Raw genomic sequence first — 13,214 nt, 5'->3', positions numbered from 1 at the left:
TTCCACAAGCAAAGCATTTGAAAGGTAGCTTACCTCTGAACCTTCCAGAACCCCTTTGAAGATTTCTGACAAAATTTGATTCTTCTTCCTCTTCTTCTGGAACATGGCTTGCTTCATAGTAATCTTCTTTGCCTGATGCCTTGAAAGCAGCTTCCCTTCTGTCTGATGGTCCTCCCTTTCTCATTTCATAAGCAGTTAGAATTCCATGTAGCTGAGACATAGTGAGAATTCGAAGCTTTTCCTTTTCTTCTATTGCAGATACTTTAGATTCAAACTTGGGGGATAATGATCTTAGAATCTTTTCAACTACTATAGCCTCTTTTATTTCTTCACCCAAATTTTTCATACAATTAACAATCTCATCTACCTGAAGAAAATAATTAGCCACACTTTCATCATTATACATCTTGAGATCTCATACTGAATCCTGAGAGTTTGAAGTTTAGCTCGCTTTACCTGTTCATCTCATTCATAGCTCGTGACCATTTTGTCCCATATCTCTTTTGCTGATTTGAAGTGCATTACCTTCATGAATTCCGTTTGGGATATACTTCCTAATAGAGTACTGACTGCTTTTGCATTTGTTTCATACTTCTTTTTCTCAGCTGGATCTGTAGGAGTAGCTGAAGGAAAAGCATAGCCTGTTTATACAATGTCCCAAACTTCTGTACCAAGAGATTGAAGATATGCAGTAACTCCTACCTTCCAATAATTGAAGTTTGTCCCATCAAAAACCGGTGGCCTGATTGATGCTTCTCTCTCGTAGTTGCTCATGATGAACGATCTACCTTCAAGCGATCAAGCTTCTCTGAAGGACCTGCTCCGATACCAATTGTTGGAAATAATACTGAGAGGGGGGGGTGAATCAGTATTATCTAGCAATTTAATAAATCTTCCTTATTTGATCTTTGAATTATTTTTGCATGTCAGTACCATAAAATAATGAGCATGAACAAAGAAAACAGATAGTCACACCAAAGAACACAAGATGTAAGGTGGAAACCCAATGTGCGTGAAAACCACCTGCTGCAATATGTCTCTATCTTCTTTCAAATTAGAAACTTCTTTTACAATGATTTTGTACTGGTGCAGTCCTTTACCAGTACGCAGGCTGCAACCTACAGAGAGCTACAACTCTCTCTCTCTCTCGTTTTCCAGTCTACTCCTGGAAGGGAGCTACAACCCCCTACTTCTTTTCATAAAGCATCAGATGATCAACAAGTATATAACAGTTACAGTCCACTACAGATATCAGATCAGCAATAACAGAACTAACCCAGAACACTTTATCAACAGAGAAATTCAATCAACAGAACATTTTAAGACAGAGACGCAGTTTTTCTTTCTGTGGCCTGCGACCAGACGCAGTTAACCTTCTGCTCCCATGCGTCCACACGCAGCGATCCTTCTGCTGCACTGCGTGCCCACGCACTGTTCCTTCAACTGCACTGCGTCCTGTTGCTGCAGGGACGCACCCAAAAACACTATCGCGCCGCGTCCTGTTGCTGCAAGGACGCACCCAAAAACACTATCGCGCCACGTCCTGTTGCTTCAGGGACGCACCTGAACCTTGGTCGCCCTGCGTCCCCACGCAGATCTCCAGATACTGAACTGCATCCCGGACGCACCTGAACTTCGTCTACCCTGCGTCCCCACGCAGGTATCCTCCTACTGCACTGCGTCCCGGCGCACTTTCCTTTCACTGTACCTGCGTCCTTTCGGGTATGAATGATTTCAAGACTTTAAGTGTAACCCAAACAGTCAGATCTACAGATCTGATCTTGCGCCAAAGAGATCTCGGTCCTTCAGTAGATTCGCCTTTTAGATCTAGACCAGATCTCACCTCATAAGATATTCAACCAAAGACATTGCACAATCCAAATGATCTCCTTTGCTTTATATAGGCAAGCTCCTCCTCAAAACATGGAACAATACCACGAGCCGACACCATAATAACACAATACCGTCGGCTAGATACCAAGAGTAAAACACAAGAAACCCCCACGTGAGCTTTTCTCTGCCTTGAAATGTGTGCACTGGGTGGACGCACCTCCTGAAAGGCTGGCCTGCGTCTCTGGACGCGGTCCCTGCATGGTGTACCTGTGGGTACGCACCTTCTGAACTGATATCCTGCGTCTTTCTTAATTTTTCATAAATTGAGAGCCCTGTCATGGGAGTTGCCATCAAGTACAACATCTGTAACATATAGCCATACCAGAAATCATAATGCCAACAATCTCCCCCTTTGGACTTGATGGCAACCTTACAAACTTCAGCTTCATTCTCCCCCTTTGACATCAAGGGCAAAGGGTTATGCTCCCCCTAAGATCATGCTCCCCCTGAACCAGATCTGTAACAAAGAACCATAATCCTCCATGAAAGAGATAGAGACATATTGCAGCTATTTCCAAGATCTCCTTCTGGCCATCCTCCATAATGCCAACAATGCATCATATGCTCCCCCTGAACCTGTACTATCAATCAGAAAAGGTTCAACAATAAGATGATGCATCAACAACCCCCAGCTTTTGCCTGAGGTACTCAAAAGTGTCCCTGGGCAATGGTTTGGTGAGAATATCAGCAACTTGTTCCTTAGAAGGAACATACTCCAACTTGACCTTCTGTTCAAGCACTTGTTCCCGGAGAAAATGATACTTGATTGGTATGTGCTTGGTTTTTGAATGCATAACCGGATTCTTTGAGATGCTGATTGCACTTATGTTATCACATAAGATGGGGATAGGTGGTGTACAAGTGATTTGAAAATCCTGTAAAGTCTGCATCATCCAAAGAAGTTGGGTGCAACAAGATGCAGCAGCAACATATTCCACTTCAGCTGTAGACAAGGCAATCGAACTCTGTTTCTTGCTGAACCAAGATACCAGTCTGGAACCCATAAAGAACGCACCACCACTTGTGCTTTTCCTGTCATCCACGCTTCCGGCCCAATCTGCATCTGTATAAGCATGAAGAGTAAGATCTGTATCTCTAGGATACCATAAGCCATAATTTTGAGTCCCTTGAAGATATTTGAAAATTCTCTTCACTGCCTGAAGATGAGTCTCCTTCGGATTTGCCTGAAATCTTCCAACTATTCCAACTGCATGCATGATGTCTGGTCGGGTACCTGTCAAATATAGTAAACTTCCAATCATAGATCTGTAGGTTGGTTGATGTACTGTTGCAGATTCATCATTTGCACTGAGACTACATCCTGTGACCATGGGTGTGCATACTGGTTTTGCATCTTCCATGCCATATTTCTTCAAAATCTGTTTGAGATACTTGGTTTGAGATAAAAATATTCCTCCTTCTTTTTGTTGGATTTGCAAACCAAGGAAATATGTCAGTTCTCCTAGCAAGGACATTTCGAATTCTTTCTGCATGACCGAGGCAAAGCTTTGACTCATAGCTTATTCATTGCTGCCAAAAATAATGTCATCTACATACACAACAAGTATTAGCAATTTGTCATTTTCAACTTTTATATACAGATTGCTATTTGCTGAACCTTTTGAAAAACCTTGTTGATGAAGATATTTGTCCAACCGGTAGTACCAAGCCCTTGGAGCTTGTTTGAGACCATAGAGAGCCTTTTTCAATCTGCATACAAGATTTGGATCATTTCCAAGAATGAACCCATCTGGCTGTTCAATGTACACTTCTTCTTCCAAGTCTCCATTCAGAAAGGCTGATTTCACGGCCATTTGAAATACTTTGAAGTTTTGAAAACTTGAGAGAGCAAGGAACATTCGGATGGCCTCAAGTCTTGCAACAGGAGCAAAAGTTTCTTCAAAGTCTATTCCTTCTTGCTGCGCATACCCTTTACAAACAAGTCTGGCTTTGTTTCTAATTACTTCTCCATTTTCATTCAATTTATTTTTGAAGACCCATTTTGTTCCGATAACATTCTTATCCTTTGGTCTAGGAACCAGCTCCCAAGTGTTGTTCTTTTCGATTTGCTCAAGTTCTTCATCCATTGCTTTCACCCAACATTCATATTTGCATGCTTCTTTCACATTTTGTGGTTCAGTAGAGGAGAGTAATGCCAAATAGCTTGAGGCTTGCTCCTTTTCCTACTGAAACCTGCTCCTGCATTTAGATTCTTCATGACCAAAGTTATTGCAAATAGAACATTCGACTTCATTTTCAAGAACCAAAAAGTTGTTATAGGTCCTTTTTGTAATCCCTGTCATACTTCTTTGTTTTTGAGCTTCCCTAGTCATGATTTTTTTATATGCAACACATTGAGCTGCTTTGTGACCAAAGTTATGACAAGAAAAGCATTTTCCATTGAAGAAACTTTTGCGGTTATCGAATCTACCAGCCAACTGATTGTAATTTCTATTTTCATCTATTCTTGGACCAAATTGAGAAGATTTTACCTGTGGCTGGTTCACCCTTAAGATGGATTGCCCTTGATAGTTTCTGTTTGTAATTCGTCCCTGCTTTACCTGATGATCTTCATTGTTCTTTTGCTCATTTCTTCTTGCTGCATCAAGATAACTCTTTGAGGTGGATGCTTGAGAGGTTTCTCCATTGTAGCCCAGACCTGTCTTGTTTATAGGAGACCGCTGCACATTGATAATCTTATCCAAAGTTTCAGATCCTTTGACAAACTTAAGATTAATAGCTTTTGTTTTCTCAATTTCTTTTCTAAGACCAACAATTTCTCCTTCTAGTTTTTCAAGATGTTTTTCCTTTTCATCAATTTGAAATTGTAGAGTATCAATGATCACATTCTTTTCTTCTATACATCTCTTGAGTCTAGTGATTTCATCATAAAGGTTATCCACATCTATAACATCCATATAATCATCATCTTCAAATGCCATTAATAACTTATATTCATTACCTCGTTCATCTTCATCACTGTTTGATAGACCATCACTATCTTCATGGGTGTAGTAGCTTTTCTTATTTGCACTTTGTTTCTTGTTCCATCTAGCAGGTTCCTTTCCTTTATCCTTATAAGGACATTTTGCAGCATAATGACCTACTCTTCCACAAGCAAAGCATTTGAAAGGTAGCTTACCTCTGAACCTTCCAGAACCCCTTTGAAGATTTCTGACAAAATTTGATTCTTCTTCCTCTTCTTCTGGAACATGGCTTGCTTCATAGTAATCTTCTTTGCCTGATGCCTTGAAAGCAGCTTCCCTTCTGTCTGATGGTCCTCCCTTTCTCATTTCATAAGCAGTTAGAATTCCATGTAGTTGAGACATAGTGAGAATTCGAAGATTTTCCTTTTCTTCTATTGCAGATACTTTAGATTCAAACTTGGGGGATAATGATCTTAGAATCTTTTCAACTACTATAGCCTCTTTTATTTCTTCACCCAAATTTTTCATACAATTAACAATCTCATCTACCCGAAGAAAATAATTAGCCACACTTTCATCATTATACATCTTGAGAGTCTCATACTGAATCCTGAGAGTTTGAAGTTTAGCTCGCTTTACCTGTTCATCTCCTTCATAGCTCGTGACCATTTTGTCCCATATCTCTTTTGCTGATTTGAAGTGCATTACCTTCATGAATTCCGTTTGGGATATACTTCCTAATAGAGTACTGACTACTTTTGCATTTGTTTCATACTTCTTTTTCTCAGCTGGATCTGTAGGAGTAGCTGAAGGAAAAGCATAGCCTGTTTATACAATGTCCCAAACTTCTGTACCAAGAGATTGAAGATATGCAGTAACTCTTACCTTCCAATAATTGAAGTTTGTCCCATCAAAAACCGGTGGCCTGATTGATGCTTCTCTCTCGTAGTTGCTCATGATGAACGATCTACCTTCAAGCGATCAAGCTTCTCTGAAGGACCTGCTCCGATACCAATTGTTGGAAATAATACTGAGAGGGGGGGGTGAATCAGTATTATCTAGCAATTTAATAAATCTTCCTTATTTGATCTTTGAATTATTTTTGCATGTCAGTACCATAAAATAATGAGCATGAACAAAGAAAACAGATAGTCACACCAAAGAACACAAGATGTAAGGTGGAAACCCAATGTGGGTGAAAACCACCTGCTGCAATATGTCTCTATCTTCTTTCAAATTAGAAACTTCTTTTACAATGATTTTGTACTGGTGCAGTCCTTTACCAGTACGCAGGCTGCAACCTGCAGAGAGCTACAACTCTCTCTCTCTCTCGTTTTCCAGTCTACTCCTGGAAGGGAGCTACAACCCCCTACTTCTTTTCATAAAGCATCAGATGATCAACAAGTATATAACAGTTACAGTCCACTACAGATATCAGATCAGCAATAACAGAACTAACCCAGAACACTTTATCAACAGAGAAATTCAATCAACAGAACATTTTAAGACAGAGACGCAGTTTTTCTTTCTGTGGTCTGCGACCAGACGCAGTTAACCTTCTGCTCCCCTGCGTCCACACGCAGCGATCCTTCTGCTGCGCTGCGTGCCCACGCACTGTTCCTTCAACTGCACTGCGTCCTGTTGCTGCAGGGACGCACCCAAAAACACTATCGCGTCGCGTCCTGTTGCTGCAAGGACGCACCCGAAAACACTATCGCGCCGCGTCCTGTTGCTTCAGGGACGCACCTGAACCTTGGTCGCCCTGCGTCCCCACGCAGATCTCCAGATACTGAACTACGTCCGGGACGCACCTGAACTTCGTCTACCCTGCGTCCCCACGCAGGTATCCTCCTACTGCACTGCGTCCCGGCGCACTTTCCTTTCAATGTACCTGCGTCCTTTCGGGTATGAATGATTTCAAGACTTTAAGTGTAACCCAAACAGTCAGATCTACAGATCTGATCTTGCGCCAAAGAGATCTCGGTCCTTCAGTAGATTCGCCTTTTAGATCTAGACCAGATCTCACCTCATAAGATATTCAACCAAAGACATTGCACAATCCAAATGATCTCCTTTGCTTTATATAGGCAAGCTCCTCCTCAAAACATGGAACAATACCACGAGCCGACACCATAATAACACAATACCGTCGGCTAGATACCAAGATTAAAACACAAGAAACCCCCACGTGAGCTTTTCTCTGCCTTGAAATGTGTGCACTGGGTGGACGCACCTCCTGAAAGGCTGGCCTGCGTCTCTGGACGCGGTCCCTGCATGGTGTACCTGCGGGTACGCACCTTCTGAACTGATATCCTGCGTCTTTCTTAATTTTTCATAAATTGAGAGCCCTGTCATGGGAGTTGCCATCAAGTACAACATCTGTAACATATAGCCATACCAGAAATCATAATGCCAACAAAATTTTCATGGTGTCACTTGCTCTCTCTTGAAGATCAACTCCAATTGGTAGCTAAAGCAGGTGAAGAACTTAAATTTTAAGGGGCATACACAAGTTTCCTTCACAAGACTCGCGTATACACAGGTTTCCTTCATAGCAGTCGTGTATACCTCCTGGAAGTGAATTTGTTTGAAATATGTTTGCACTTCAAAAAATTTATTGCTTTTTCCAATGACTTTTTATTCAGGGATTTTGATGGAAAGAGACGACTCAAGTTAACCATCATCTAGAAGATGATCAAGTCAAAGATAACGATGTTTACTATAGCGATTGCATCTTCCATCAACTATAAAATACTAGAGATTGAAGTAGAAGGGATTAGAGAGTATAGGATTGTGAGAGAGTATATGCTACAGGTTTGTAGAGTTCGAAAGAAGATCAGAACTTAGAATTGGAGAATATTTTAGAGGATGATGGAGCTACAATAGATCCATATGTCTAATCTATTTTTATTGCAGATTGTGGCTCCTAGTTTTTGGTGATATGGAGAGGAGAGATTTTTCTATAGCTATTGTTGTAGAGATTTTACATCAGATTTTATATTGGTGATGCATTTGTGTTGCAAAGGTTTTATTGGATAGTTCTTTGTTGTGGCTTCAATATATGAGTTTTGTATGGTTGCATGAGTTTTGTTATGGATGAGTGTGTAGATTATATTGTCATTATGTGCTGTTGCAAGGTTTGATTTTGTTGAGAAGATTTTAGATGATATTGTGTTGTAGAGTTTTGTATTCATATTGGTTATTGTGTTGCATGTGTTTGATTTATTTGATGATAATATATTGGTTATGTGAGTCTTGTTTGAAAATGGATGAAATGAGGCTCATAAGTGTTTGGTTGCATAGATCATGGATCTAGTCTGAAACAATATGAAACATGGTCTAAGGAGAGCTTGAAGGTTGGGACCTTCAATGTGGTGAGTGGTGGCTTTCCAATAAAGTGGTGGCTTACACATTACGGTTGTAGTGACATCCTCCAAGTAGTGGCCTAAGAACATGGGAGTGGTGGCTTCTATGCAGTGATGGCTAGGCAAACCTTACTGGGTGTGGTGGCTTCCAACAAGTGGTGGCCTGCAAAGTCAAGGGAGTGGTGGCTTACTAAAAGTGATAGCCTACAAATTTCATATAGGTTGTTTCCTCGAGAAAGTAGTCACTCACATTATTAGCATGTTGTGGCTTGCACACTGGTGATGGCCGATGAATCATATGTAAGAGAATTTTTACATAAAAAAATAGATGTAAAACAATTTTTACATTTGGTCTCCTTGTGTGATCTTATGCAACCAACTCACAAAATAGAAGAAGAGATAGATCAACAACTTCAAAATTAGCCTCTTTCAGGGCACAACCTCCTTTACATTACACAAATGAACAATTCTTCGATGATACAAATGACAAGACCTCCTTTCTATATATAGGAGTCTAAGCGATCACAATATAATCAGACCCTACATAACAATAATATTGTAAGGGCACAACAATAACAATAGTGGGCTTCTATGGGGCAGAGTAATAACAATACGGGGACTACATGGGCACAACAATACAATAAGGGGGTTGAAATAATAAAAATAAGGAGCTACACTAGTAGTATAGGGACCTAACATGCCCCTCTCCTCCAAAAAAGTGTTGTCCTTAACACTTGAGTAGTTTTGGATGCTTCTATATAAAATTATTGTCCTCCCATGTGGAATCTTCAATGGGTAAGTTCTTCCACTTGATGAGATACTCTAAGATTGATTGATTTCATAGCTATTAGGTTCTTGTTTCCGTGACTGCTTTAGGTTCCAATATGATTTTTCCTTCCTCATCAAGTTCCGACAATATTGTTTGAACTAGGAGCTTGTCACCTATAACCTTCTTTAAGCATGAAACATGGAGAACTGGGCACACTCGAGAAGATGGAGGAAGCTCCAATTTGTATGCCATAGTACCAATATTTTTCAACACCTTGTAAGTACCATAGTACTTTGATGATAATTTTTTATCCTTCTTAGCTTGCTTGAGGGACATTTGTTTGTATGGTTGTAGCCGTAAAAATACCCAGTCGCTTAGATCAAAACTTCTTTCACCATGGTGTTGATCTGCCTATGATTTCACTCGATTATGCGCCAAAGTGAGGTTATCATTTAAGAGTTGGATAAATTGTTGTTGATACTCGATGTGATATTCCGCTGCTTGAACCTTCGAATGATTTTCCATGACTTTTAGGATATCTGTAAAAATAGATGATTTCGTTGTTTGAACCTCTAGTGAACATAATTGTGCAATTACACCCCATTTTCTTTCTTTAGAAGCTTTGTTATACCATTAGAGTTGAATATATTTCCTGGTTTCCCTGTGATACCTCTTAATTCAACTTCATTTCCTTCCAAAAAAAAATCAAGAAAAGTTCTTGAAAATTAAAAGCTATAGTACCCAAAGATTGTAACCATTGGACTCCTATTACAACATCAACACCACCCATTGGAATGGAAAGAATTGGACTATTCAATACATATTATCCCATCGATAACTTGATATTATGGCACTTTCCAGAGAAATGTATGATTCCTCCATTTGAAACCGTCATTTGACACTCTGGTGTTGGATATAGGAAGTAATTCAATTCCTTGACTATATTACAATGAATGAAATTATGAGTACTACCTGAATAAATCAACACTATTACCTTTTTCTTCTTGAGATGCCCTCCTGGTGTATATCCTCTTATTTTGATGTTTCTTGTTCGTTTTCTTCCTCTTGACAATATATGTAAAATAATTTCTTCTCAGCACACTTATGACCTTTAGTGTATTTGCTATCATAACTGTAACAAAGCCCTTTTTCTCCTTTTTCCTCCAATTGTTTTGCTGTCAACCTTGTAGGTTGTGGAGGGCTACAAGCAACAACGCTTCTATCTTTAGATTTGCTAGTGGTAGACTTCCTTGTTGCCATAATTTTTCTTTCCACTTTTCTGGCCACCCTAAATGCCTTCTCCAATGAATCTGGTTCCCAAAGGTGAACCTCATGCTATATGTTATCCTTTAATGTCCCTATGAAGACCTTAATCCTATGCTTCTCTAGAATATCATTTACCCTTATATTCAATTTTTTGAAGCCCTCAATGTGCTCTACCATTGATCCCTTTTTCTTGAGATTTATCAATTGGCTAAAGAAGGTGTTTCTCTTTGTATCCTCATAATGTGCTATCATTTTCTCTCTGAAAATTGTCCAGGTAACAAATGGTTTACAAGAACAAATCCCTCTATACCATACAAACTATTCGGTTCTAAATATAAAGATGCAATATGTACCTTTTGTAAGGGTTGCACATCATGTAGATCAAAATATTGCTCCATATGTAGTATCCATGTTACAGGATCCTTGTCATCAAAGTTCCTCATATCGATATTTGGAATATGGTGGGTCTTCAATCCAATGCTAGATTCTATGAAATCATGATTAACATTTCCTTTGTTCTCATCATGAGTTTCCTCTACTACCTTTTTGCGATTAGGAAGCCTTTCTTGTAGCAACTTTGTCCAAAATTCCTTCAAACATTTCATGTATTTCTTCAAATCTTCCATGTTTCCTTTAAATTATCCTTTTATAGCATCAATATTAGTTTCCATTCCATTGATAAAACCATTCCTCCGATTTTTCTTACTACGTGTTTATATTTTCTTGATTCGAGTCATTATTTTTCTTGCTTTTAGAAGCTCGATCTTGAAACCATTGTAACTCTGTAATTTCAGATCTCCAAGTTCTAAAATTTCATCCTGTCATAGCCCTCGCAGTCCTCTTTCCAACCTCACAAGTCTAATCAAGATAGGCTTTTCCAAGTAATATTTATGCCCAATTTCCCACAATGACCTAATTGTAGATTGGTTCAGTAGAGCGAACTTGTACGCCGTGACGTGTGTCATTGTTTCGACCTTTGGCCCTGATAACGATAACCTACAAACACCAGTCCAATCTCTTTCTATTACATTTTATGAAATTTTAATCCGATGCTCAGAGAGAAAGTTATGAAAATTTTCCCAAGGTCACCTGTTTGAGATGGAATTTAGGAGCCTGCAAAAACCATAACTTCCTTAGTTCATATATCCAAAAATATAGCGCGAAAAGATTTAAAATTCAGACACAAGGTTCATCAATATTTCAGTTCAAATGGGTTTTAATATCAAATTCTGAATATTTGTAGAAAAAATGTTTTGAAGTAGCGAAACCGTAGAATCCAAAGGGGGAAACCTCCTTTACATTACACAAATGAAAAATTCTTGGATGATACAAATGATAAGACCTCCTTTTTATATATAGGAGTCTAATGGGTCACAATATAATCAGAGCTGACATAACAATAATATTGTAAGGGCACAACAATAACAATAGTGGACTTCTATGGGGCACAATACTAAAAATATGGGGACTACATGGGCACAACAATACAATAAGGGGCTACACTAGTAGTATAGGGACCTAACATGTGATGTGATTATTGATGTGTTGATGTCATGTGTTGTGATGGTTTATGGTTTATGCATTGTTAATCTCATGGTTATATGCTCATTAATATTTCTAGTTATACACATGCTAGCTGTTGCTAATACATTGTGATGTGCTACTAATTTAGTGCATTATTCAGTGGTTGAAATAAAATAAGTTAAAATTGGTATAAATCGGTCATAAGTTGCACTACTAATTCACCCCCCCAAGTAGTGCTCAAGTTTTCTAACAATTGGTATTAGAGTAGGGCTCTTGGTTACAGCTTGATCATTGGAGAGTAGATCTGCAGAGTACTAGAAAAAATTTGCAAAAAAAACAAATCAAAATGAATTCTCTAGGAGTATATGTCCTCACTATTGCAAATTCCAAGGTATGGCAAGAAAGAGTGAAAGCTAAATTATTTTCTTATGGATATAACATTTTGAGATTGGTTTGTGAAGGATGTGGCGAGGAACCACTTTCACCTAAAGTTATGCAGCAAAATACTCAAGCAAGACACATGATTTTTGAGAATTTTCATAATGCATATTTGGAGAAAATAGGAGATCTAAAAACTGTCGAGGAGATTTGGGATAGAATGCAAGTGTTATTTGGAGGTGATAGCAGCAACAATGGAGAGGAAAAAAATAAGAGTAAGAAGAAGAAATATAAGAAGGATTCTCAAAGGCAAGTACCTTAGTCATATAAGATCAATATCACTAGTTTGAATGGTGCACTTGACATATAAAAGAAATCAAGCTCAACAGAACCTAGTGTGCTTCCATGCAGCAAATTTTAAGGTATAACTACAAATTTATTGTCTTTAAGATATATTTCAGATATATCTGGTGCTATTCTTGTTGATTCAAACAATAATTTTGATGATTATCATAAACTGATTATTCTTCAAGCATAGCATGATTCAGTTTTAATAGTTATTGAAAAATCATCTATTGAGGTTGGTAGACTAACAACTGCATGCAAGGATCAAGAAAAAATCTTGCAGATTTTTGATGATAAGGAGGCCAAGCTCAAGGAGGATATTATCAACTTGAGGAGGAGAGATATGATATATATGAGGAATAGATCTAGCATGAGAAGTAGGAGATTTGATCCTCTTGCTTCATATATTGGCCATGTGGAGTGCTATACATGCCACAACTTTGGCTATATGGAAAGAGGCAGCATGCTACCCAGTTCTTCAAGGAAAATCCATCAGAAGTAGCAGAAAATTCAGAGAGGAGCTAGAAGAAAACCAGAGAAGAATGAAAAGAAGCAACATAAGAATGTGTAGAGAATGAAGGATCATCATTCCATGAAGTAGTGAGATCATCCCCCTCTGTAGTATATGGTTACCTCATACATATTCATAGTAGACTACCAATTTTATGAGAGGTTCATAGCCTCAGGTGGAGTTTATGGCAGCAATATGGAAGCATGATTAGTTGGTGGATATGAGTAGTAGTAACA

This window comes from Pinus tabuliformis, chromosome X (assembly GCF_031772625.1).
Source record: "Pinus tabuliformis cultivar Carrire ecotype Pingquan chromosome X, CPIR1, whole genome shotgun sequence".
NCBI classification, from domain to species: Eukaryota; Viridiplantae; Streptophyta; class Pinopsida; order Pinales; family Pinaceae; genus Pinus; species Pinus tabuliformis.
Note: the sequence above shows the minus strand (reverse complement) of the source record.